Genomic DNA, 24,743 nt, shown 5'->3' with positions numbered 1-24,743 from the left:
TTCCTTCTCTCAGAGTGCTGTAATGCCCTGAGCATAAGAAACATATTTAATACACACAGCAGCCCCCACGAGTTGGGCATTGGGCTTTTGTAAGGTGTGTCACTTGGTAAGCGTAACTGGAGAGAATTGCTCCTATGGAACAATAAGCCATGCAGAATGAGGATTTATTCATTTGTTTACCAATGTTTATTGAGCATTATTATGTTCCATGTACTGATGGATACTAGGATCACAAGAGAGGGAGAAGTCATAGTCCGTATCCTTAAGAATCTTGCAACCTATTAAGAATAGCAAACAAATGAATGCATTTCTGGAAACACACGGAAACATTGCACAGCAAGTTAAATTAAGAAACAAAAAGGACCATACTTCTGATTACTGATACCATTTTGCAGTAGTAGCTTTTCTAAGGAGGAAAACTGGTGTTTTTTTTTTTTTTTTAAATCCCCCCACTGATTATTATAATTTTTCAGTGCACTTTTACTGAAGACCTGAAAAGTAGACTATACAAAGGGTGATAGAGAAGGGCAAGTACAGAAGACAGTCATTTGGGGACTTACTGACTAATGACATAGCCTTCACTTTGAATAAATAGCTTTGCATGTGGCTCAGACTGCTACTGATAGAAAGCTACCACAATTATTATTTAATACTTTGGAGGTGACATCCATGTTCAAGAGACTGATCCATAAATAACAGGCTCCTATAAATAATGGAGATCTGGTCTGCTTCAGAAAATTGGAATTGAAAGTCATAAGTGGCTCAGAGTAATAGAAAATAAAAGATGGAATCTTCAGGAGAGCCATTCGTGGGTGGTCTGGTTGGACTTGGGAAGTGCTGATGGAGTGGACAATAGGCCACAGTGGGCAACAGAAAGCTAAGATTGAGACTGAGGAAACTAAGGCAAAAACTCAGTCTGTGAAAATCAGAAATAGATTTTTCCTTTTTGTATATAAGACATCAACTATCCCAGTGAGCCTTTTTTTGACGTTTTAATAATGGCTTTACGGGCGCCTGGGTGGCTCAGTGGGTTAAGCCGCTGCCTTCGTCTCAGGTCGTGATCTCAGGGTCCTGGGATCGAGTCCTGCATCAGGCTCTCTGCTCAGCAGGGAGCCTGCTTCCTCCTCTCTCTCTGCCTGCCTCTCTGCCTACTTGTGATCTCTCTGTGTCAAATGAATAAATAAAATCTTTAATAAGGGCTTTAGTAACTTTTTCAAAGATGGCATTTGATCTTCTGTGTAACCATCTTGGTAACAACAGAGCAACTTTTTTATTTTATTATTTATTATTTTTATTTTTTTACAGAGCCACTTTTTAAGGAGAGCGACATGGCTAATGTTAAGCTCAGTCTGTTGACAATATTTGCAATGGGTGCTATTGCTGTAGAATGAACTACTCCCAAGTTTGGTGACCAACAGTGACAAACATTTAATACTGTAGCTCTTTCGTCTATGAGTCAGCTTTGGTTTGGGTGGCAGGTTAGATTTGGCTGGGCTCTGCTCTATGTGCTTCTCTTCCTCCTCTTGAGACCAGTGAAGCTTGACATGTACTTTTCATGGACAGCAGAGGTCCAACAAGGCAAGTGGAAAAATAAGCAAGGCCACTGAGGACATTGGCACACAATCACTCCCCTTTTTACTCTGTTAAGCATAAATCATATGGCTGAACCCAGTGGGAAGGGGTGGGAAAATATGTTTCATCCACATAACGGGAGTGACTATGAAGTTACATGCAAAGGATGTGGATACAGGGATGGTGATGAATTGGAGGGGAATTAATTTAGTCTTCCTCATTGTGTGAAGATGAGAAAGACTTTGGTGCAAATGTCAGCTCTATTGTTTATTAGTTAAATGTCTTACAAAGGTTGCTTAATCTTTCTGAGTCTTCACTTACTCATCTCTAAAACTAAAATAATAAAATGTTCAGATTTTGTTTGTAAAACTGTTTGGACTTAAAACTAAAAATTATCTTTTTTTTCCTTTTCCTATTCTGTATATATGTCCATATATTTACTCTCATCAAATTCCTGTAATGATGCCCATATACATTCTTTCATGCTGCTCAGGACTGCCTCTTTCACCATTCAGAGATATGTTACTGACAAGGAAAAAAAAAAAAGGAAAAGAGAGGTGAGCAGATTTTTCTCTGATAATGTCATGTCCAGTAATGCAAAACTGGGTGGGGAGGCCATTCTCTCTCCGCCTTCGGGGTGGCTACTGACACCATGTTAATTTTCTTTCTGTTCATGGTCCTACCCAGAAATCTGAAGGACTTACTTTACCTGAATAACTAGTGCTTTTCCAATATACCCTCCAGTTATTAATATCAGAACTCTGGTATTTGATATCAGCTATGACAATACTGGATGCCCTACTTTCTTGCCCAATCCAATGTGACATTTCCAAGGGAGTGTAAAAATTTTGCACAGAGGATCATTTTATAAGGGCATAGTAGGAAGACAGTAAAATGCAGTGATTAAGAATATAAATTAAATAGCTGAGTGTGTCATATACTTTAATCTCATTTAATCCGGTTCTGTGAGGTACCATTTTACATACCCATTTTACAGACACAGTCTTTAAGAGAAGCTGGATAATGGGCTCAAGGTCATCTAACTAGTAAGTTGTAGAAGGTAGTCTCAAGCACAGATCTAATCCGAAAGTCTATTATTAACCACTTTTTTTTTTAAAGAGCAGCAGTGTTATAATCCGTAGTTGCCTTTCCTGATTTTAGATGTAGAATTAAATAAACCACAGATATATTCTTTGATGTCAAAAAGGAAAAAACACAACAAAGACATCCAAAATAATTGAGATTATGTTCCCAAGTTCTGTAAAATGCATGTGAATACCATACATAGAAGTCTCCAACATATTACTAATAAGCATATTTCATACAATAATACTACTGTACAATATCTTGGACCTGTCATCAACACACCAACTATAATGAAAGTCACTTACACATTTAGGTCACTATAATGTTGCTTGCCTTTGGAAAAATTTTAAGGCCTTTTTGGAAATGATTTGAATGGCCCAGTTCTCTTTTTGAAGTAAGGGGGATTTCTGAACTGATAGCTTCCCTTTTTCTATCTAAATTTCCTTGCAATCAGTGAAGGGTCTCTCAGTTACTTCACTGACCAAACTGAGGTCACTGCCAAATTGAGATCATTCTTTTTTTTTTTTTTTCAATTGAAGTATAGTTGACACACAATGTTACATTAGTTTTAGTGGTACAGCATAATGATTCAACTGAGATCATTATTTTACAAATTAGCCATTGCTGCACCCCAGGATTTGAAAGCTTGTCTGAAGATTTTAATGACAAAAGTCGGTAGAATAGATATTCCTCGGAAGCCATTCTCTCCCTCTCTTTTTCTTGTCTTTTGTTCTTTGCTTTCCAGAATCTCTCTTTTAATCCATCTTCTGCACCAACTCCTCAATCAAGGAGGTTACTAAGTTAAATTTGGGGTCTGGATATGGAGGCTATTTGAAGGCAGATTTTATGGCTATGAGATTTCTCTTAGACCCAGTGGCAGCCCCTTGGGTCTTACCTTCATTTGTTCTCCTGAGCAAATGCCCACCCTAACTCGTAGAGCCTGCAGTACAATCTGGAAACGGGCAGGCAGAGTTAGTGCAACATGAGTATTTCTAGGATATCAGAGAGGAGAAAGATTAGTGTTCAGATTATGTCAAAGGTGGGTGAGCTAGCTACTTCAGTTGAGAACCTAAAAATAAGAAGGAAGCAAATTATTTTCTTGTTGGATTTCATGTCCCCACGGTCCTGTTTTCACCTCTCTCTGAGTCACACAGTTTCTTTGGCACGTTCCTTCAACTCTGCTTCTAAATGTAGGAATTCCGAGGATTCAGACCTGGACTTTCTTTCGGTTCACTGAAAACTTACTTCGTTTGGAAATTGTATCCTCTCACAAGGTTTAATGTATAAATTATATTCCAGCAGCTGCAACTTGTTTTCTATCTCCAGCTTGGATCTTTATTCTAAACTTCAGAACCTTCTATACAAATGCCAACTTGCTTGCCCCACCCAGGGCTCTCACAGGTGCCTCAAACCCAACATGTCTGAAACTTGCTTATCCCTTTTAATCAGCCCCTTTTTGTTGGTTTTGTCTTAGTAAACGCCGCTAACTCCATCTTTCTGTATGCTCTTGCCAGATACCCAGGAGTCATTTTTTTCCCCTTTCTCTTTTAAAATAGCAATTTAAAAAGTTTATTCCAGCTATAATACAGGTTTCTCTGGCATGCTTCAGAGCCCATTACCCAAGATAGTCTGTTGTACTTGTCCGTCTGATTTATGGATCTGTGAAATTTCTGGCACTAGGGCATCATCTGAATTTGGCCCAGAAAGCAGAGATAGAAATAGGCAGAATAACTTTAGGAGTTTAAAACAAGAGACCACTGTGTTTCTAAGACAAATGCTCTCATTATTATTTAATGTTTGGGTGATAAATTAGAATAATTAACATTTAAATTTTTAAATATTATTTAAAATTTAATATTATGTTAATATTTGGGTGATGAAGTCTTTCTTTTTTTTTTTTTAAGATTTTATTTATTTATTTGACAGACAGAGATCACAAGTAGACAGAGGCAGGCAGAGAGATAGGGAAAAGCAGGCTTCCTGCTGAGCAGAGAACCCGATGCAGGGCTTGATCCCAGTACCCTGAGATCATGACCTGAGCCAAAGGCAGAGGCTTAACCCACTGAGCCAGCCAGGCACCCCAGGGTGATGAATTCTTACTGTAAATGCAGTTGTTAAAAAGAATGTATGTTGATAAGGGCGGTCATTAAGGGCCCATAACTGTGGCCTGCCAGCCCATCTGTCACAGACCACATGATTAAGTTCCTTATCTATGGTTTTGGGGCCATGGTTTGTGCTCTTTCCTTTGGTTTTCCACTCTTTCGGTATGGATGCCTGGCCAGACTCAGGGCGGAGAGGAGAGGCTTTCCTTTTGTCCCACACAATTTTTACTGAGCGTGAGTGCTGGGGGGTTGGCAGGTCGGAGGAGAGGATGGGTTGAGACGTGGGTCGGGACTGAGCAGCGACGGGGAGGCAAAGACCTTTGTACGCTGGGAGTCATCCTCAGCATCTCCTTCCTTCAGCTCACTGTCCACATCCAACCCACCACTCAGCCTGGCCAACTACAACACAAACCCGCTAGACTTCTCCACACCCCCTCCCCCGACCCCACTCAGCCACCATGGTCTCCCTGGACCCTTGCACTAGCCATCCAGAGGTCTTCCCTCTTCCGGCCCACCTTGAATCCATCACCCACACCACAGCCAATGTGAGCATTTGAAAATCTTACATAAAACTATGTCTTTTCCCTTGCTGAAATCCTCTGATGGTTTCTCACTGATCTTAGGATATGACCCCAAATTCTTAATGTGTCCTACAAAGGTGTGCATAATCTGACTATTTCCCCAGATTGTTTCCTAGCACTTCCCTGTCACTGTACACACCAGCCACGTTTCTTTCCACTAGCCCAGGGCTCTCCCATCTCATGACGGGGCATGCTGTTCTCTCTGCCAGGATGCTGTTCCCTGCTCTCTCTAGAGCTCATTAACTCCTCCTCTTCCTCTAGGTCTAGGCTTCAATGTCACTTCCTCAGAGGGATAGTTCCTAAACTTACTGATCTAAATTGCCATCCTCTGTTATATTCTCACACAATACTTTTCCTTGTAATTCTTATCCAGATGTGTAGTTTCCTATTTGTGGGGTAAATACCTCCCATACCAGCCAGTGACTCCATGGGACAGGAGAAGTGTCCACTTTATTGTTGTTAGCACATGTCCAACATGTGATAGGTTGGCAATAAATATCTGCTGGAAAAAAAGGAGTCTAATTTTCATTATAAATTAAAATATATATGTATTTTCTGGGAAATCTAACTTTAGGGGGATCAAGCTATTTTTTTTTGAAGAATTTATCATCTAAGTCTCCATATAAAGGACATTATTAGGTAGTATAAGACAATGTATTTATTTATTTATTTATTTATTTATTTATTTTTAAAGATTTTATTTATTTATTTGTCAGGCATAGAGGGAGAGCAAGTGAGTGAGCACAGGCAGACAGAGAGGCAAGCAGAAGCAGAGGGAGAAGCAGGCTCCCTGCCGAGCAAGGAGCCCGATGCGGGACTCGATCCCAGGACGCTGGGATCATGACCTGAGCCGAAGGCAGCCGCTTAACCAACTGAGCCACTCAGGCGTCCCAAGACAATGTATTTAATTAGGGTATATAAGAGATGAGAATATTCATTAAATTGATATTAAAAACATAATAATGGCTGATGTTTAATCACAAAAAGAAATACTTGTATAACTGATACCTTGAATCGGCAGGACTCTTGGGATATATAAAGCATATTTATTTTTTATTTCCCATGATCTAGTTCAGATGTATTCAGTGGAGCACATGTTTCCCTGTCCCAGTTTGCTTTTCTATAATAACAGTAAAAATAATTGTACAATTACAACCTCAGTTTCAATTCAGAAATTAAGATATCCATCACAAATAGTGACAGCACCTCTGAACTTCATCCAAAGTTAAAATGTTTCCGCTTCCCTGGCTGGTAGTTTTCTTTGCTCAGGAAGGCAGGGAAGGGGATGGGTCTCCCTCTTTCTCCTTTCCCAAGATGGGCTTCCATTTTTCCTTTTTTTGGATGGTTGTGTTTTCTCTCCTTACCTGATTTGACGTGTTTGAGGGAGGAGTGATAGAGGAAGGAGACCTAAGAGGGAGAGAGGTTTTTCCAGGTTGAATATTATTGTGAGATGGCTGTGCATTCCTTATGCTTGATCAGTATTTATTCTCTCTCTCTTTCCTTCTTCCCCTTTGGAGGTCCCTCTGAGAATTTTTGGATGCATGTCCTGTGAGATGGGAGATATCTATCTATCTATCTATCTAGATATAAAATCAGGAGAGAGGGAGCGTTGGCAGAGAGAAAGAGAGAAGGAGATAAAGTTATTTTAAGGCATGGGCTTATGTGATTGCGGGGACTGGCAAGTGCCAATCTGCACAGCAGGCAGGTTGGATGGAGATTCAGGCAAAATTATGATAGTCTTGAATCTGAAATATCCAGTGAAAACTCAGACAGGGTTTCAATGTTGCAGTATTGTATTGAGGAGAATTCCTTCATTTTTAGGAAATCTCAGGCTTTGCTTTCATGGCCTTTGACTGATTGGATGAGGCCCACCCATATCGCGGAGAGTGATCTGCTTTAATCCATTTTTGAGTTGATTTTTGTGTATGATGGGAAAAAGTGGTCCAGTTTCATTATTTTGCATGTGGCTATTCAGTTTCCTCAACACAATTTATTGAAGAGTCTATCCTTTCCTCATTGTATGTTCTAGGCTCCTGTGTCATAAATTAATTGACCACACACTCATGGTTTTGTTTCTGGGTTCTGTATTCTGTTCCATGGATCTATGTGTCTGCTTTTATTCCCAAACTGTATTGTTTTGATTACTACAACTTTGTAATATTGTTTGAAATCAGAAGTGCAATGCCTCCGACTTTGTTCTTCTTTCTCAAGATTGCTTTGACTCTGGGGGAATCTTTTGAGGTTCCATAGGAATTTTAGGACTGTCCTATTTCTGTGAAAGATGCCATCGGAGTTTTTATAGAAATAACAGTAAATCTATAAATTACTTTGGGTAGTATGGACATCTTAATTATATTAATTCTTTCCATCTATGAGCAAGGGATATCTTTCCATATATTTGTGTCTTCTTCAATATTTTTCATCTATTTCTTATAGTCAGTTGTTAGTATACAGTTCTTTTACTTCTTTGGTTAAATTTATTCCTAGATATTTTATTCTTTTTGATGCAACTATAAATGGGATTGTTTTCTTAGTTTCTCTTTTTGATAGTTCATAATTACTTACATATTTCAGATTCCAATCAAAGGTTTCAGACTCCACCCCAAAGGTGGGGTTTATAGAGTCTAAGCTATCTTGAAGATTAATAATAATGTGAGTAAATCTAGGAGATGTAGGTAATATTTTAAATTTTGGCACCATTTATACAGTGACTGCAAACAGAACCCTTCCTATTAGTATAACAGATAAGGATCTGGTCCTATCTAAGGCTGATGTCCTCTGGTGGTTAGGAAAGTAAGAAGACAGTGTCTGTCCCCTGACACCCCACCCTGTTATTTGGACTGACACATTTACTTCCTTACAGGATATGCTGGATATTCTCTTATTATCTATTTACTCTTTCAGGCTCAGTCTTTTCTCTCCTCCCTTCTCTGTGCCCCTGAAGGTTGACATGTATCAGTTGGATCAACCAGGCTCCCATTCTTCCAGAAGTTTAGAGGGTGAGAGAGGAGAGACAGACAAAGTATTTATTTCCATGTCTACCTCCCTGCCAGGCTTCAGGTTGGTAGTGGCTGATTTCTCCTGCTAAAGCTACAGGCCTTGCCAGGTGGCTGTCTACTAACTAAAGGTTTTACTGCCTTCTGATAACTGCCCCACCTCTTCAGACCTAGGTATGGTATTCAATGTCTTATTACTAGCTCTGTGGTTTTTCACTATTCTTGTTGGTTTCTAACACACTCTTGTCAATAGTCCCTTACCCTAAGTCTTCTTTATTACCTTGTTTGGATATGCCATCTACGTCCTGCCAGCAACCTAAGGGATTATATAACTGGTACCAGGAGAAGCCCCAGAACTGAGATTTTAGAATGGACTCTGAGGGGCACCTGGGTGACTCAGTCATTTAAGTGTCTGCCTTCAGCTCAGGTCATGATCCCAAGGTCCTGGGATCGAGCCCTGTATCAGGCTCCCTGCTCAGTGAGGAGTCTGCTTCTCCCTCTCTCTCTGCCTGCCTCTGTCTACTTTTGCTCTCTCTCTGTCTCTCTGTCAAATAACTAAATTAAATCTTTAAAAAAATAAGTAAAATAAAGTGGACTCTGGTTGAAATTCTGACTTATTTGATGAATACATAAATAACCTTTTTTTTTTTCTTTCTTTCTTTCTGGGGGAAATGGGACATTGGTGATTGGATAGTGTGTAGTGTCATCATGAACACTCAGAGTATCAACAGGAATATCATACAATGGAGAACAGATAGAGGGCAAAGTAACAGGAGACCGAGTTATCCAATTCCTCTGACACATGTATTGGATAACACAATCTTTCTTTACTTATTGAAATAGTCTCCTTTACCATAAACAAAATTCTTTTATACACTGAGTCTGTTTCTGGACTATTCTGTTCCATGTATTTGGATAAATTTCACATGATCATTTTATTATATTGACCCTTCATGTGAGTCGAGGACATAATGCTGATTCATGGTAGGAATAGTCCCTGCTTCGGTAGAGAGCTCAGTGTACCAGGCACTATTCTAAGTGCTTTATGTGTGTCACCTCTTTTCATCTTCACAGCAACTCTGTGAAGAGAAGTGCTGTTATCTGTGTTTTGCAGATGGAAAATGAGGCATAGAGAAGTTAAACTGGCACTGGCTCCCATGGCCAGAAAGCCGAGGGTCTGAGATTTGAACTTAGGAAGTTTGGATTTAGAGTCTGCACTCCTAAGTACTAGGTTAGCACCAGCTCCCATGACCAGAAAGCAGAGGATCTGAGATTTGAATTTAGGAAATCGGGAGTTAGAGTCTGCACTTCTAAGTACTAGGCTACACCTCCTCTAACCTTGAGGCAGTGAAGGCCTTTCTTTTGGGGACTAAAAAAATATAGTCCAGGTTCATTGTTCCTGATGATTTAAATTAATCAGATAAAACTTAGAAAACCTAAAAAAATTGATAGATGCTATCTCTCCTCAACTGTCTCTTTCAATTACCTGTTTCTCAAATAACCTTCTAGTTACTGTCAGACTTTATCTGTATCAGATTAGCAAATCAATCCAAAACATTTTATACCTGCCCATCTTCCCTACTGTTCACATTATTGAGTTAGCCAAATAAATTCAACTTTTTCCACTGTTGGTTTCTCATAAATTGTAGCTGGCATCTGTATATTTGTGAAGGTTCCATTGCATTGCTGGATTCTCATTGTATGGTTATAACAGATCACAGATTGCATTGATAAATGCCACACGAGACATGATAAACACAGTCCATTTAGACCAGGTAAAATTTTTTTTCCATTTTCTGGTCTATCCTAAAACAAGGATTAGAAGAACTGAGTCATAGTGTTGGGATGAATATTACAAGATCCTGTATATGAGGGCAATTAGTAGTACCTGGCATGTGGCAGACATTCAAATAATGTTGGTAGAATCTGAATCATCCCATGCTATGGCTACTGCAGGGCTCAGACTAGAGGCAGAGAGGAGATGCAGAGTGGTATCTATTTATTGGGCATTTCTCATAGTCCAGACACTATGCATGGTGGTTTACCCACATAGTTTGATACTGTGAAATTAGTAAATGTTTTTCTAAGATGAGTTCTCCTGTGGTACAATGCCTAAAATTAAAGTCCAATATTATATGCTACCTTGATGTCTGGAGAGACCAGAGAGCAAAGGGGGTTCTTGAATATTCTAACCACGAGTTTTCCTCCCACCCTACTGCAGGTAAGTTCCCCAAGCCAAACCACCTTCCTTATCATCAAACGGACCACGTATGGCTCCTATATATCCCTGATAGCAAGTTTCAGTTCCCTGATAACCCACAGAGTTATTCAAACAAGCTAATCACATTCTCCCAGGGAAATAGAGGGTGTCTCACTCTCTTGATACTACAAAGCCTATTTCCCATAGCCCCTGGTTGTCCACTGTGTTCCTGAGCACAACGCTTATATGGTCCGTGATGCGTGTGATATCTATTCTCCCTGCCTCTGGGCTGTGAATATATGTGACTGATAAGCTGCTCTTATCCCATCTGTCCAGTGTTGGGTGCTGTGTGTTGGGCATCTTAAGGAGATGATGCCCTAGGTGCCCTAGGACAGGAATCTCTCTTTTAGCCACAGGGTGACTAGGAGGAAGTCAAATACCCTAGAAGAAACTGAACTGAATGAGTCCCACTGAATGCTCTAGATCATTGTTTCTCAGACATTAATGTGAAACCAGTTACCTGGAGATCTTATTAAAATCCATTCTGACCTAATAGGCCTGGAGTAGACCCAGAGTGGGACGTGAACTACTGTATTTCTAATAAGATCTTGGGCGATACAACGGTTCTTCAGACCACACACCGAATGAGACCTAGAGTGAAGTGTCCAAGTGAAGAAACCCTGGGACATTTAGTGTATCGTTCATCAATGACCTCCCAGTCATCTAGGGATCCAGCCCATCCAGGAACGACCGATCGTAACTTCCACAAACTGGGACGTTCAGCTTCAAGGACTGGAGACTGACCAGGATCTGGTAAGATGCGAAGGAGGACCGATCCACTGGTCCTGGAAGAAAGGAGCTGCTTAGAGGTCACATGACCAGGAGACCCGGAGGGAGCTGGGAGAAGAGGTACTTACCCATCTGTGCCTTGTCCTAGCCACTTTGTGACCAAAAAAAACTTTAAAGAAGGAAATATTGGTCTCCATAAAGCTTATCATTGGGCTTCTTAGGATGAAGGAACCTTGCTTATTTGTATTCTACTGGTAGTAAGGATCATTGGAAAAGTGTGTGATGCGGGAAGGGAGAGAAGAGACCCGACTCACTGGGAGGTGTGCTAATAACGAGCAAGCCGGAGTCTTCTCGTAGAGGAGGACAAGAGGGAAAGGACAGAAGCAGGAGCAGGGCTGGATGAAATCAAATCATGTTTTCTCCAGGAAACTTGACCTCAGTGAAATCTGAAAGCAGAGGCCCCAAAGGAGTCCTTCTGCTCCCAAGAGACCGTGCATATTAGATTGGCCTTCTGCTTAGCAGACAGGCCTTGATGCTAATTTCTCTTGACCTTCTCATGTGATTCTTGTCAGCCTGGCCCTCATTTGTTAAACTTGCTTTAATTATGTGCATAATGGCTCATTATTTTTTATAAGGGAAGCAGCAAAGGAAATAATTATGCAAATGAATGAGGTTTGTTGTTCACTGAGGAGTTGTGGGCTAATTGGGCACTGGTACAAAAACACCATTGGCAAACACAATGCCAAAAAGTATCTCCCTCATCTCTATCTCTGAGGTCTCTTTAAAATATTTTTTTTTTAAGATTTTATTTATTTATTTGAAAGAGAGAAATCACAAGTAGACGGAGAGGCAGGCAGAGAGAGAGAGAGAGAGGGAAACAGGCTCCCCGCTGAGCAGAGAGCCCGATGTGGGACTCGATCCCAGGACCCTGAGATCATGACCTGAGCAGAAGGCAGCGGCTTAACCCACTGAGCCACCCAGGCGCCCCTCTGAGGTTCTCTTTAAGCATGCCAGTACCGACAAGATAAGCTTAATGGCCAAAAACAAAGAATGAAATGCCAGAAGAATTCACTTAAGGCCAGGGACTTTGACTGGAACAACCAATCTTCCTTCCTAAGGTTAAGGAAGGAAGATAGATAAGGCTTATCTAAATTGTCAAGATCAAGCTTCTCCAACCTTCATTTCCTTTTTAGTTTGGTCTTCTACTGTCAAACAGAAAGGAATTGTGTGTTTGGACCTAGTGTTCTTTCCTCTGGTGTCTCCTTTGGAATGTCTCTCACCCACCATCCATCCATCCATCCATCCATCCATCCATTTTGCCCGTGTTAGTTCCCTTCCTGACTCAGCTCACTCATCACAGGTAGCCTTCTTTCCACTTTAAATATTTCAGCCTTCTTTGATCTTTGATATTTTACCTACAATGGATTAATGCCCCCCATCTCATGTAAACTCTAATTCTGATTTATTAGATTAGATCTGGAGTAGATGTCATATGCTTCCTTGTTACTCAGCATTTTTCCCTTAGGGCATTTATAACATTTGAAATTAATTGCTGTTATAAAATGTCCTAAGCTAACTTGTTCATTTATAATTATTATATCTTCTCCAGAACTCACAACCAGCAAGGGTGTTACATGGAAGGCAAGTCCCAGAAGGGATTCTGCACAATGATCATCATCAGGCAGACACAAGAACTTTCACATAGCCTGTTCTGTGAGCTCAATGAAATCCTAGCGCTCTTGTTAGGCACCTAGACAAGTTTTAATTAAGGGGTTCACTTGAGGCAAATGTGAAGATATTCTAGCAGCAAGATTCAGCTACATTTTTAAGCAGTATCAAATACCACCGAAGTGGTAGGTTATGGGACCAGAAGAAATACCAAGTCCTCGAGCATCATTTCAAAAGATAAAAAGCTGTCAGGTTTGATAGATTTCTATATTTGTTTACTTAAGGCTTAGAGGGCTTATACAATATTTGCAGTCATTCCATACAACTGGAAGGTCATTTATTTCACCAAAGAAAAATTATTTCCAACATCCATTACAGTAAGTAACAAATCTAATGTTGATCAAGTATTGAGGTAATTGTGGCCTTGCGGTCCCTGGAGTGTAGATTTTGATTAGAGATTTTCACATGCGGAGTATGTATTTCTGATGAGGGTCATTCAGATGTTAATCAACCACCTCTCTATATAAATTAAAGGCCTACTTATATATTACACAGTCTGAAGTCATTTAAATTAAAGTAAAGACAATACAACAGTTGTTACATTGGCAGGGTAATGTCTGATTTACTTACTGGAACGTAAGCTCTGCAGACGGGGAGGTGACTTACTCATACCCTATACCCAGAGTCTACACAATTCTACACCCAGAGAGGTGACCAAGAACTACTGTTGGAATAAAGAGAGATCGTCTGCCAACCTCTCCCCTTCCTTCCCAGTTTTGCCTTTTTACGTCTCATTTTCTTCCGTCACTTTCCCTCCTCTCTCCCTTCCTTCCTTTGTTCTCTTTTTTTCTTTCTTTTTTCTTTTTCTGTCTGTCCCTCCTTCCCCCTCTCTTTCTTCTTTCCTTTCTGTCGCTCTCTTGTCATCTTTCCCCCTGCCCTTTCTCTTTTTATTTATGTGGGAAAGTCACGAGGCTTTTTCAGAATTCTGGCAGAATATTCTGCCGTTAAAGAACTAGAGAGTTATTTCTTCCCTGTTTCCTAATCTGTAGAAGGAGGATAGCAGCAGTGCCTGCCTTACCAGGTTTGGTGAGAGTCTGTGAAGTGTTCCCAACCTGCTAATGCTCCCCCAACCCCACCTTTAATTTAGCCCTAGCCCCCATTTCACTAATTATTTGATTACTTTAATTTCCTCAACCATGATGTCATTTCTTTCTTTCTTCAGCTGGTCTTGAGAAGGTGAAAACATAGCATGTTCTTTGTGGGGTGTGCTGACATGTGTGTGAGGTGCGGGAGGGGACGGATGCTTAGCTCCCCTCATCTTTGTTTTCTAGTGAGGTTCTCTCAGACAAGCCAGTTAATCCCTCTCAGGTTTTGGGTTCCTGTCTGTAAGAAGGAATTATGACGCCAACCTCATATAGGTGTCACGAGGATAAAATGAGGTTAGTACATGTGAGAGACAGTTGACCCAGACAGATGCCCAACAAACGTTAATGGGAATGGATAATTCTTTCTAGCCAGTTGTAACCTCTGAGCTACAGAGAAAGGATTTATTACAGGAATTAGACCCTATGCAGTTGTGGGAGACTGGGAACGTGGAGGTCTGAAGGGTGAGTTGGAAGATCCTAGGGGACAACGACCCGCCAATCTGAAAGCCAGGCACTTCCGGCCACCAAAGCCAGACCAAAAGGGGAGTCAGTGGAGAAGTCTTTGGGGAACTATTGCTGGTCTGGATCCAGAGCCACCCATCTGTTGACGGATCTGGGATCTCTGTTAAACAGCAGGGTGAGCCGTCAGGAAGAAGAGCTTGACCTTGGGTGGAGGAGAGTGACAGCAATATGGAACCTGCTGGCACATGCCTCGTCTTCACCCACCTCCAGGCTGGAAGACCCCAGAGAATATGGCTGATGCTTCATTTCCACCTTAGACATCTTATGCAAATTCTCATTCTCCCCAACTTGAACTCCATGTAATATACCAATAGAAGTATTCTGGGAAATGCAGTTTCAGCTTTACCAGGTTGACCCAGAAAAACCACCACACCGGTCTTTTCCATTTTATGGCTAACTTCTTTTAGCTCTGATTTAAATTATTATTATTATTTTTTTAAAGAAATGATAAAGGTTACCAGTTAATCATGATTTTAAGTTTATAGAATTATAGGAGTAATAGTCTAGAGTGGTCAGAAATGCAGTGTCACCTGAGAGGAGGATTTTTAATGTGATCATTTATCAGTTTCCTTACAAATGGGAAAAGGAGAGTTTATTGACTATAATTAGGTTTAAGTTCCAAATATAGGCCACAGTGACCATAGCCAGGGTCCTTCGGTTTATGCATTTGTTTGTTTGTCTCCTCCCACTCGGTTTTAAGGTTCCTTGTTTATCTGGCCAACTCTTTTCTGAGCCTCTTGGGACTCGGGCACGAGAAGTCTGGATGCTCGGATCCGCGCTTCTCTCTTTTCAGTGGACCCGGAACACTTGTCGGTAAAGACTAAATCAGTAAGTACTGTCTCTGATTTGTTGAGGAAAAATAAGTGTTAAGGTTCTTGAGTATGTAAGGTGAGGTTAAAATTCTCTTAATAGAACTTCCCTATGACCCTGCCATTGCACTCCTGGGTATTTACCCCAAAGATACAGATGTCGTGAAAAGAAGGGCCTTCTGTACCCCAATGTTTATAGCAGCAATGGCCACGGTGGCCAAACTGAGGAAAGAACCAAGATGCCCTTCAACGGACGAATGGATAAGGAAAATGTGGTTCATATACACTATGGAGTATGATGCCTTCATCGGAAAGGATGAATACACAACTTTTGTAGCAACATGGACCGGACTGGAAGAGATGATGCTGAGTGAAATAAGTCAAGCAGAGAGAGTCAATTATCATATGGTTTCACTTATTTGTGGAGCATAACAAATAGCATGAAGGACAAGGGGTGTTAGAGAGGAGAAGGGAGTTGGGGGAAATTGGAAGGGGAGGTGAACCATGAGAGACTATGGACTCTGAAAAACAATCTGAGGGGTTTGAAGGGGGTGGGGTGGGAGGTCGGGGTACCAGGTAGTGGGTATTATAGAGGGCACGGATTGCATGGAGCACTGGGTGTGGTAAAAAAATAATGAATACTGTTTTTCTGAAAATAAATAAATTAATTAAAAAAATTTTCTTAATAAAATGTGCCCTCCCTTCCTCGAGGCCGTGAGTGCAACTGTGAGGCCACCGACTTCAGGAGTTCAGCGTAGTTTAAAGCATCCACCATCTTCCTCCTCGAACAACAGGGTACAGAAAGATGAGTAAGATGCCTGGCACCATCTCAGGCATTTAAAATCTAGTGTGTCTGGCGGGAGGGAAGTCAGATGGTGAAATAACTTGAAGAGTGAGGTTCTCTGGAGGAAAACCTGGCCAGTTCTCTGGGAGAAGAGGACAGAACCTGGGGGAAGCACCCCGAGAAATGCATTCAGTTGTCGGCCCTTGCAGGAGTCCATGGAGCCAAGAGAGCAGCCAGGGTGTTTGTCCCCAGGAGAGGAGACTCAAGGAGATGTGGGTGGTTGTCTTTCAACAGCCCTGGTTGAGTGACCCTCCGGAGACGTTTCATTCTTATTGTAACAAATTAAAAATCTGACCAGAATGGATGGGGAGAAGACAGAGAAGAAGCCAAACAGAGTGAGTGTGTGATTGTGGAAGGTAAACTATCTCCTTGGAGAGGAAGTTTATTTTTCGCATCTCCTGTTATCCCCCGGGGGTTCCTCTAACTGCTTGGCCCTGGGGTCCCAGTCACCCTGTGCTCTCTGTGGTTGCTCTCTCTCCTGGAAGGCCATTCCCTGGCTCACCAGGACTGCCTTTCCCCCACTAAACCGCGTTGTCTTTGTCTTCCTCTTTTGAGGCTGTTTAATAGACTCCTTAATTACCCAGATACTCGCCATCATCATCCAGACGCCTAACATTTGCAGGGTTCTTGAGAGCTTGCTGTGTGCTTGTACATGTATATACCGCAGTGTTTGATCAGCTTATTAGAACAAATTAATATATCAATAAATTAGTCCCTCTGGGTAATATATTGATACGTGAACTGGAGGCTGTTGGAAATAGTACAAATGTCCCCCAAATACCTTAGATTTGCACTTTTTTAAAATACTTTGTAAGCGTTTTCGCAATTGCTGCTGAAAAGGCTCTAGGGACTGGGCAGTGTGGACAGACTGGCAGAGGAGATTCGAGGCAGAGGGGCCTTTGGGGCCAGAACCACCACATGACAGCCTCAGAGAGTGCTGTTGTCACCGTTGGTCCTTGGAGCTCTGCAGGGCACTGCCTGTTAGCTGCCCGACACAGAGCCCTTCATGGTCTTCAAGTCATTACTCTGGTTCCTCTCCCTGGGTTAGAGAAGACGGCTTCACCTGCCAGGCAGTCGCACCTAGGAGGGGGCAGGACGGAAGGACTCACAACCCTCCGCTCCCCAGGACGGAATCCCTGAAGCCCCCATAGTGCACCCTTTTTCTCCGAGTCCAGGGACGGCTGGAAAACCATGCTTGGCAGAGAATTATTTTTTTCTTCATTTTTCGCCTTCTTAGAGTTACAATGAGAGCAGAGGCCAGAGATTATAAAACCATATAAAGCTGAACAATATTTTTTTTCCTTTTAATATACAGTCCCGTCTCCTAGGCAGCTGCCATTTCCAGCTCGGTTACTACCCTCTTGTTGCCAAGGACCTGCAGACAGGCGGCTGCGATTTTCCGTTTTCCTGATAAATTCGGAAGGTACCCTAGTTTTAGAAATAGTTTGAGCGCTGTGCACTGGCTTCTTAGAATCTTTTATACACCAAAGTATTATTTTCAGGGCGTCTTGGTTCTTCTGCTATACACTTAGTCTCGCTGTGACATTTCTGGTTTTAGGTCCAGGAGGTCTGAATGGGTTCCCAAGGTCACTATTTAGGCCAGTGCTTCATTGGGAAGTCTTCACAAAGTGTGGCAATTTTATGAGAAAAAGGACCATTTTGTCCATACTTAGTTCACATTTTGCAATGTAAGATTAGCAATAGGCTTCAGAGAAATTGCTACATTCCTAACAAACCATTCTAGAAGTGTTGCTTATGTCGAAAAGCCACGAGGGTCAGCTGTCCCTGCCAACATTAGGTTCACCTCCATTACTGCGTTTCTGCTGGGTGGGAATTTCAAAAAGTTCCCCATCACTTCTCCACGTGCAGACAGATTTTGCCCCAGACTTCACAGGAACCAAAAACAAATGGCAGAAGCAGGATGTTTTTAAACATTTAGGCTTTCCTTACTTTTCACGACCCTCTTTGCCTCGGTAGGGGATTCAGAAGCACGTCACCTTCTCTTACTCTTGCCTGGAAACATGGAGCTGCACAGAGATAATGTGATACGTTCGAGCAGCCACGGGGGGCTTCCAGCAAGTGAGTGTACAAGCAGCAGGTGCTCCCTACAAATACTTCAGTGGAAGCTGCCCACGAAGCCACTTTATTTGAGGGCGGCTTTGAAAGTTCGAAGGAAGTAGGGTCTGTGGGTTGTAGGAACCTAACCTGAGTCCCAGCTGCCATACCCTTGGCCAGAATGGAGATCTGGTCCTTCTCTCTCTGTTCACAACTGTTTTCTTTGAACTATACTCGAACATTCAATTCCTGCCAAAATCTGGCGAATGGTTTTTACTTAATGTTACAGTTGAAAAAATAAGTAGATGTTATCTTGGTCATCAATTTAGGATCAACATCTTAATGAGTGTTGTTATTTGTCATCTTAGGTAGTTTATGGAAGTGAGTGACTACTATGTACATGTACATGCCTTGTGCTCTCACACCAATACCTTTTTACTTTAAGATGTCACACTCATAGTCTCTTTGTCCACCTCACACCCAAACTGGACGGGAGGCCATTACAAACCGTTACACATAGAAAAACCCGGCAAGGTATGTATTCTTCCTCAACCCCTTTCTACCGTTGCATTTTATTTGCTGTTAGTGTTAATGGTTATTACTCTTGATTTGGGCTGTTGTGTATCTCAATTTTAGCACAATGATTCATTCAAAGGCTTAAAAGATTTTCTCAAAGTATAAATGTAATGATAATAATAGTCACATCAATACTATAACTCAGGATATACAAACAGAACTTCTTAAAATAGAATGTGAATATAATGACCATAACACTGTGAATTTCCACCAACTGAGACAAGAAAATCCATGAGAATGATGGTTCTGCATAAGAAAAAAAAAAACTCAGTATGATTACAGGGCATAATCATAAATATCTGAAAGTTGAATGTTAATGGACTGATGACTTAAGTTTCCTAATACTTAGTGATTTATCTATTGAAAAACATAGTCATTAAAGCTTTTGCATATTTTAAAAACAGAGTAGAGTAATATATCCACTTAGGAATAATTTTAGCTGCATTTAAGAAATTAACCTCAAAACAACAGTGTCTCATACAGAGAGAGATTAATTTTTCTTTGTCAAAGAAGTCTCAGGCAGGCAGTCTAGGTTTGATATTGTGGGTCTCTGGTGTCCTCAGAGCCCCTGGGTGGTTTCTGTTCTTATAGTTACTTCATGTTCGAAGATGGCTGCCAGAGTTCCAGACATCACATCTTACTGTACCCAGCAAGAAAAAGTAAGGATAGACACACCTTTCCTCTCAAGGAGACTTCTCAGAAATCCTACACAAACACATTTATTTATACTTCACTGACCTGATCTTAGTTACATGGCCATCTTAGCTGCTAGGGAAGTAGACACGTAGTCTGTCATCTGGAGCAGCAGAGTGTCCATCTAAAATCTGATGTTCTGATGCTAAGGAGGAAGGGGAGAATGGACATTGTCTTGCACTTTCTTCCACAAATGATCTCCAAAGCAAATTAGTCAGTTTTCAAGAATGAGCATAAAATGGTGCTTTCCAGTATAATACCAATAAATTTTGCTGCTCAAGGCAAAGAAGAGAGCAAAATGGAAGAAGAATCACTTAAAGTAATGCTATTTATGACAGAATGAATATTTGTCACACAAATCACAAGAATCTTGTAAAATCATTCACCAAGTTCATGATAAATATGCATGAGGGTTATTGGTAAACCTCTTTATGAAATGGCTCTGTTGTATATAGCTCAATATCAATGAATTATCATGTGAAGGGGTGATTACTATCATGAGTGCCTAAAATAGTAAACATTTTGTTGCGTGGTCTTAAAAAAATCACCAGTTTCAGAGTTTTAAATAGTTCTTGACATTGGTCACATTATGTCTGAGAAAAATTTCTTGATAATTTTTTTGTTCTATTTATTTCTGAAAACCCTCAATATGGGAGATTTTAGTTCATTCAGTTATTCGTGACTCATGTAAGTCATGAGGTAGATGGGAAGATACACATTTGAGATTAGTTCTGAAGGAGGAACAGCCGTGTTCACAGCAGGTAAAAGAGAGTCGACGGGAATGTGAAATCACTCACTGTTTCGTTCACATGGAGTAGCTGGCATTGGCCTGCGCCACAGTTGTAAGTACAAATAGTGGTACCTAGTGAATTATGTTCAATGTATTGTGCAAAAAGTTGGGGAGCAAGTGAAATCTACCTATGGCAGGTGGAGCACAGCCTGGGGCAAGGGGTGGTGGTGGTGCAGTTGTTAAATCTTTTTTTAAAAAAGAGACTTATTTATTTATTTTTAAAAGTTTTTATTTATTTGACACAGAGATAGACAGTGCAAGCAGGCAGAGCAGCAAGCAGAGGGAGAGGGAGAAGCAGGTTCTCCACTGAAAAAGGAGCTCGATGTGGGGCTCAATCCCAGGACCCTGAGATCATGACCTGAGCCGAAGGCAGTGGCTTAGCCACCTGAGCCACCCAGGTGTCCAAGATTTATTTATTTTTATTTTAGGAAGAAAGAGAGTGGGAGAGTGAGAGATGGCGTGTGAGCGGGGGGGAGGGACAGAGGGAGAGAGAGAGGGAGAATCTCAAGCCGATTCCCTGCTGAGCGTGGGGGCTTGATCCCACAACCCTGACATATGACCTGAGCCGAAATAAAGAGCTGGATGCTCAAATGACTGGGCCACCCTGGCACCCAAATTGTTAAACCTTTTAATAGTGGTGAATGGGGTTGGTATGTAGCCAACACCTTGACTTTGGCCCTGTGAAACCCTAAGCAGGGACTCTAGTTAAGTCTGCCTGGTCCTCTGACATATAGAACTGTGAGGTCATATATGGTGTTGTTTCAAGTAGTTAAACATGTCGTAATTTTTGCAGAGACAGAAAATTAATACAAATTAATACAATGCATTCCAGAGAGTGGGAGTTAAACTCTTAAAAAACTCTGGGGCCCACAACATTAATGCAATTTTTGGGCAAATGGTCTGAAGCAAACTAGAACATTCTCTCCTGCTAGGAGCAGATTATTTTGTCTTGCACTTCCCACTACCAAGAAAGAACAGAGCACCCAATGGCTGCCTTCAATATCTGGAAGCAGCATACTGAGAATATTGGCTCAACCCATTTACAGGGATGACCCATAAGATTGCCATCATTGTGTGGGTCTCAAAACGGAAAAGGGATCTGCAGTAGGTCCAGGCTTTTCCACACAGTGCTTGATGCCTATTCCAAATATGCATTTGCCTTTTTGGCCCGCAGTGCTTCAGCCACTAACCAAGGGCTTAGAAAGAGTCTGATCCATAAACATGGGATCCCATGTAATATTGTACTGGACCAAAAGACTCATTATCATTATATAGCAAAGGAGGTGAGCAGTAGGCATGTGACCATGGTATCTCTGATCCCATCATATAAGTCACCGTCCACAGGCTGATAGACTGGCAGAACACTGGGGCAATCTGTCCAAGGTCTAGCAGATGTGCCATCTTGGAGAGAATACACTGTGAAGATTAAACACTATCCTTTAAGAGGTGGTATATGCCTCAAATCATTAAATACTATATGGTGCCATGTTTTCAGGATGTAACAGGCACAGATCCAGGAAGCAAGAGGTGAAAGTATCAGTGACTCTTCTTCCCATCGGCCCCAAGGGCCCCTTTAGGGAGTTTGTGCTTCTGTTCTTTACAACAGTGATGTGGACACTTCATAGTCTTGATTCTTAGCAAGGTTATGGGTCTACTAAGAACCCCAGCAAGATCCTGTTAAGGTAATATAGGATTAGGCTCTTAGTTGGTTACCCCAAAGATCTTGTCTCAAGATACTACCAGCAGGCAAGGAAAGTTCTCCCCATGCTGGTAGGAATAATTGACCCTGACCATCCAGCACAGGTAGAGCTGCTGTTCCACACTAGGGTCAGGGAAGTATATATTTGGCACTCAGGGGTTCCACTCGGGCTGCTCTTGGTAACTGCCCAATTCTAATGATAAGCATGGCAGCAACCACAGCCCGGGAAGGTCACGACAATAGGTGTCTGTGTCTTCTCAGCAGCCTAGCCACCTAGACCAGCAGAGATGCTAGCTGAGGACAAAGAGACTTCAGAATAGATGGTGAAAGATAGGATGAGCTTTTTACTTCCTCAAGATCAGGGGCAATGGCAGGGATGGCTAGTTTTTCCCACTAAGCTTCCTTCTGTAAGATTCTTCCAAGAGTAGAATACAGACTACCAGAAGAGCTTCTCTTAGAATTTATTATATGAAGTTAGCGGATCCAAGTGGAGCAAGGAGTTGTCCACAAAGGATGAGGCTGTTGTCTGCCACCCAGATCCCCTCTAGGTTGGTTCATTCATTCCTCCATCTGGTAGGTGTGTGGTGGCAGATGGCTCTAGCTGAGTTCCTCTTCTGGAACTTTCTATACGCTGGAGAGAGCTTCCTTGCCTAAAGTTATAAAGAGGGTAAACCTGCAATTAACACCCCAATTTGAGACAACTCTGAGAGACCATTTCAGCTCCAGAGCTCCCTTTAGGATTGACCGAGACCTTTCCGCAATGGTATTAAAGTCCCAGTTCACCCTCTGTCCACTCCTGATTCTTGCTTTCCTTCTCAGGTGTTGGTCTTTATGTAAATCACCCCCCACAAAACTCTTGCACATGAATCTCTATCTTGAAGCCTGATTTTTGGCTTTATGACCTGTGACAGAAGGTTTGCACCAAATTATATCCCACTAGAAATATATGAAATAATAGTTTCACCCCAGAATTTCTGCTATTGGATGCCTTTGTTTTTTAAAGTTGGGGATTCAGTTTTCATATTCTAAATTTATAATGCAAAATGGTGTGCTAGTTTTATTTGGAATTTTTACTAACAAGGTTGAAAATATTCTTAAAATGTATGAGGCACAAATATTGCCAGACCTGGTCTTTACATGTCATCTAGCCATTTCTTTTTGCCTTTCCTCCTTTTTTTTTTTTTTTTTAACGTGACTCATGGCAGAAGATTTTGAAGTATGCTGGTCTTGTTTACCATCAAATAAGATACTAGTCTGCCCTTCAATCTCCCAGATTCCTAGAAGGGCCAATTAATAAAACTGGGTTGGAAACGGGCTAGATATAAATAGGTATTTTATTAGAGGACTGTAAACATGCTTCATGACTTCCCTTTGTTTGTTTAAGCTTTTCAAGCTTGTGACTTCAAATTTTCCAAGGCTGGGCTATTTTCTCTGGATGCAGGGGTACATATTTTGGGACAAAATGTGCAGACAGAGTACTTAGCATCCATGGCCATGAACTGGGATCACACTTCAGACTGACAAAAACTTCAGCTTTTATCTGACTTCATTAGGAAAGATTAAACACAGTGAAGGATATTTGGAAACCTTTTCAGAAACCAGAAATGCTTTAATAACACTCCAAACTGCTACTGACATTTAAAAACTTGATTATGCAAAGAACTTCATCTCTGGGACATGGAATTACCTACTGCCAAAAATAACTCATCTTTTTCCAGCTCAGAGAGAGGCAATGTTAGTAGGATTGGTTAACAGACCAGAATCCCCATTTTGAGCAAAGACATCATATGTACTTAACAGAATATTTGGAAACAGACACCACCTGACTTGGGATAGCTTAAGTTGAGATGTGCAATCTTTGTAGGCTTATCGTAAATAACGCTTTAACCATGCTGAACAGGCTTTGTGTTTATGTGTACCCACCAGCTGAACCTGATGTGTTTTTAGAGTAGACTTTAGTCAATGCAGATTATTAGTGTTGACCACGTGGTGTGCTGGTTTGAAAGGTGGAAAAAAGCATTGAAAGGTGTGAATTCCTGGTTGGCTAAGGAGCAAGTTCCTCAACTAAGCTATGAATTCTTGGTTTATTAATAGGTACTGGTTGTCACCTTTTGAAACTCTTATGGACAGAGCTTGGGAAACCATCAAAAAAGATAATTAATGCTATAAAGAATGGTTTAATCTCGGGGCACCTGGGTGGCTCAGTGGTTAAGCCTCTGCCTTCGGCTCAGGTCATGATCTCAGGGTCCTGGGATCGAGCCCCGCATCAGGCTCTCTACTCAGTGGGGAGCCTGTTTCCCTTCTGTCTCTGCCTGCCTCTCTGCTTACTTGTGATCTCTGTCTGTCAAATAAATAAATGAAATCTTAAAAAAAAAAAAAGAATGGTTTAATCATTAGGAAGAGGACAACTGGCTGGTAAATTTGAGATTTCAGGGGAAGCTGAAGGGGCTGGTCTAAAGACATGGACGGCTTCTCTGGAGAAGTTGGCTGATGTCTTCGACGATGACGATTACTGTTCAAGATCTGTGTTTCATGTTTTTGAAAAGGGAACAGGAGATATTGTAAGAGAGGCTACCCTTTGATGCTCCTCCCTGAGAAGTGACCATTTACGCTCAG

Source organism: Mustela erminea, chromosome 2 (assembly GCF_009829155.1).
Source record: "Mustela erminea isolate mMusErm1 chromosome 2, mMusErm1.Pri, whole genome shotgun sequence".
Lineage (NCBI taxonomy): Eukaryota > Metazoa > Chordata > Mammalia > Carnivora > Mustelidae > Mustela > Mustela erminea.
Note: the sequence above shows the minus strand (reverse complement) of the source record.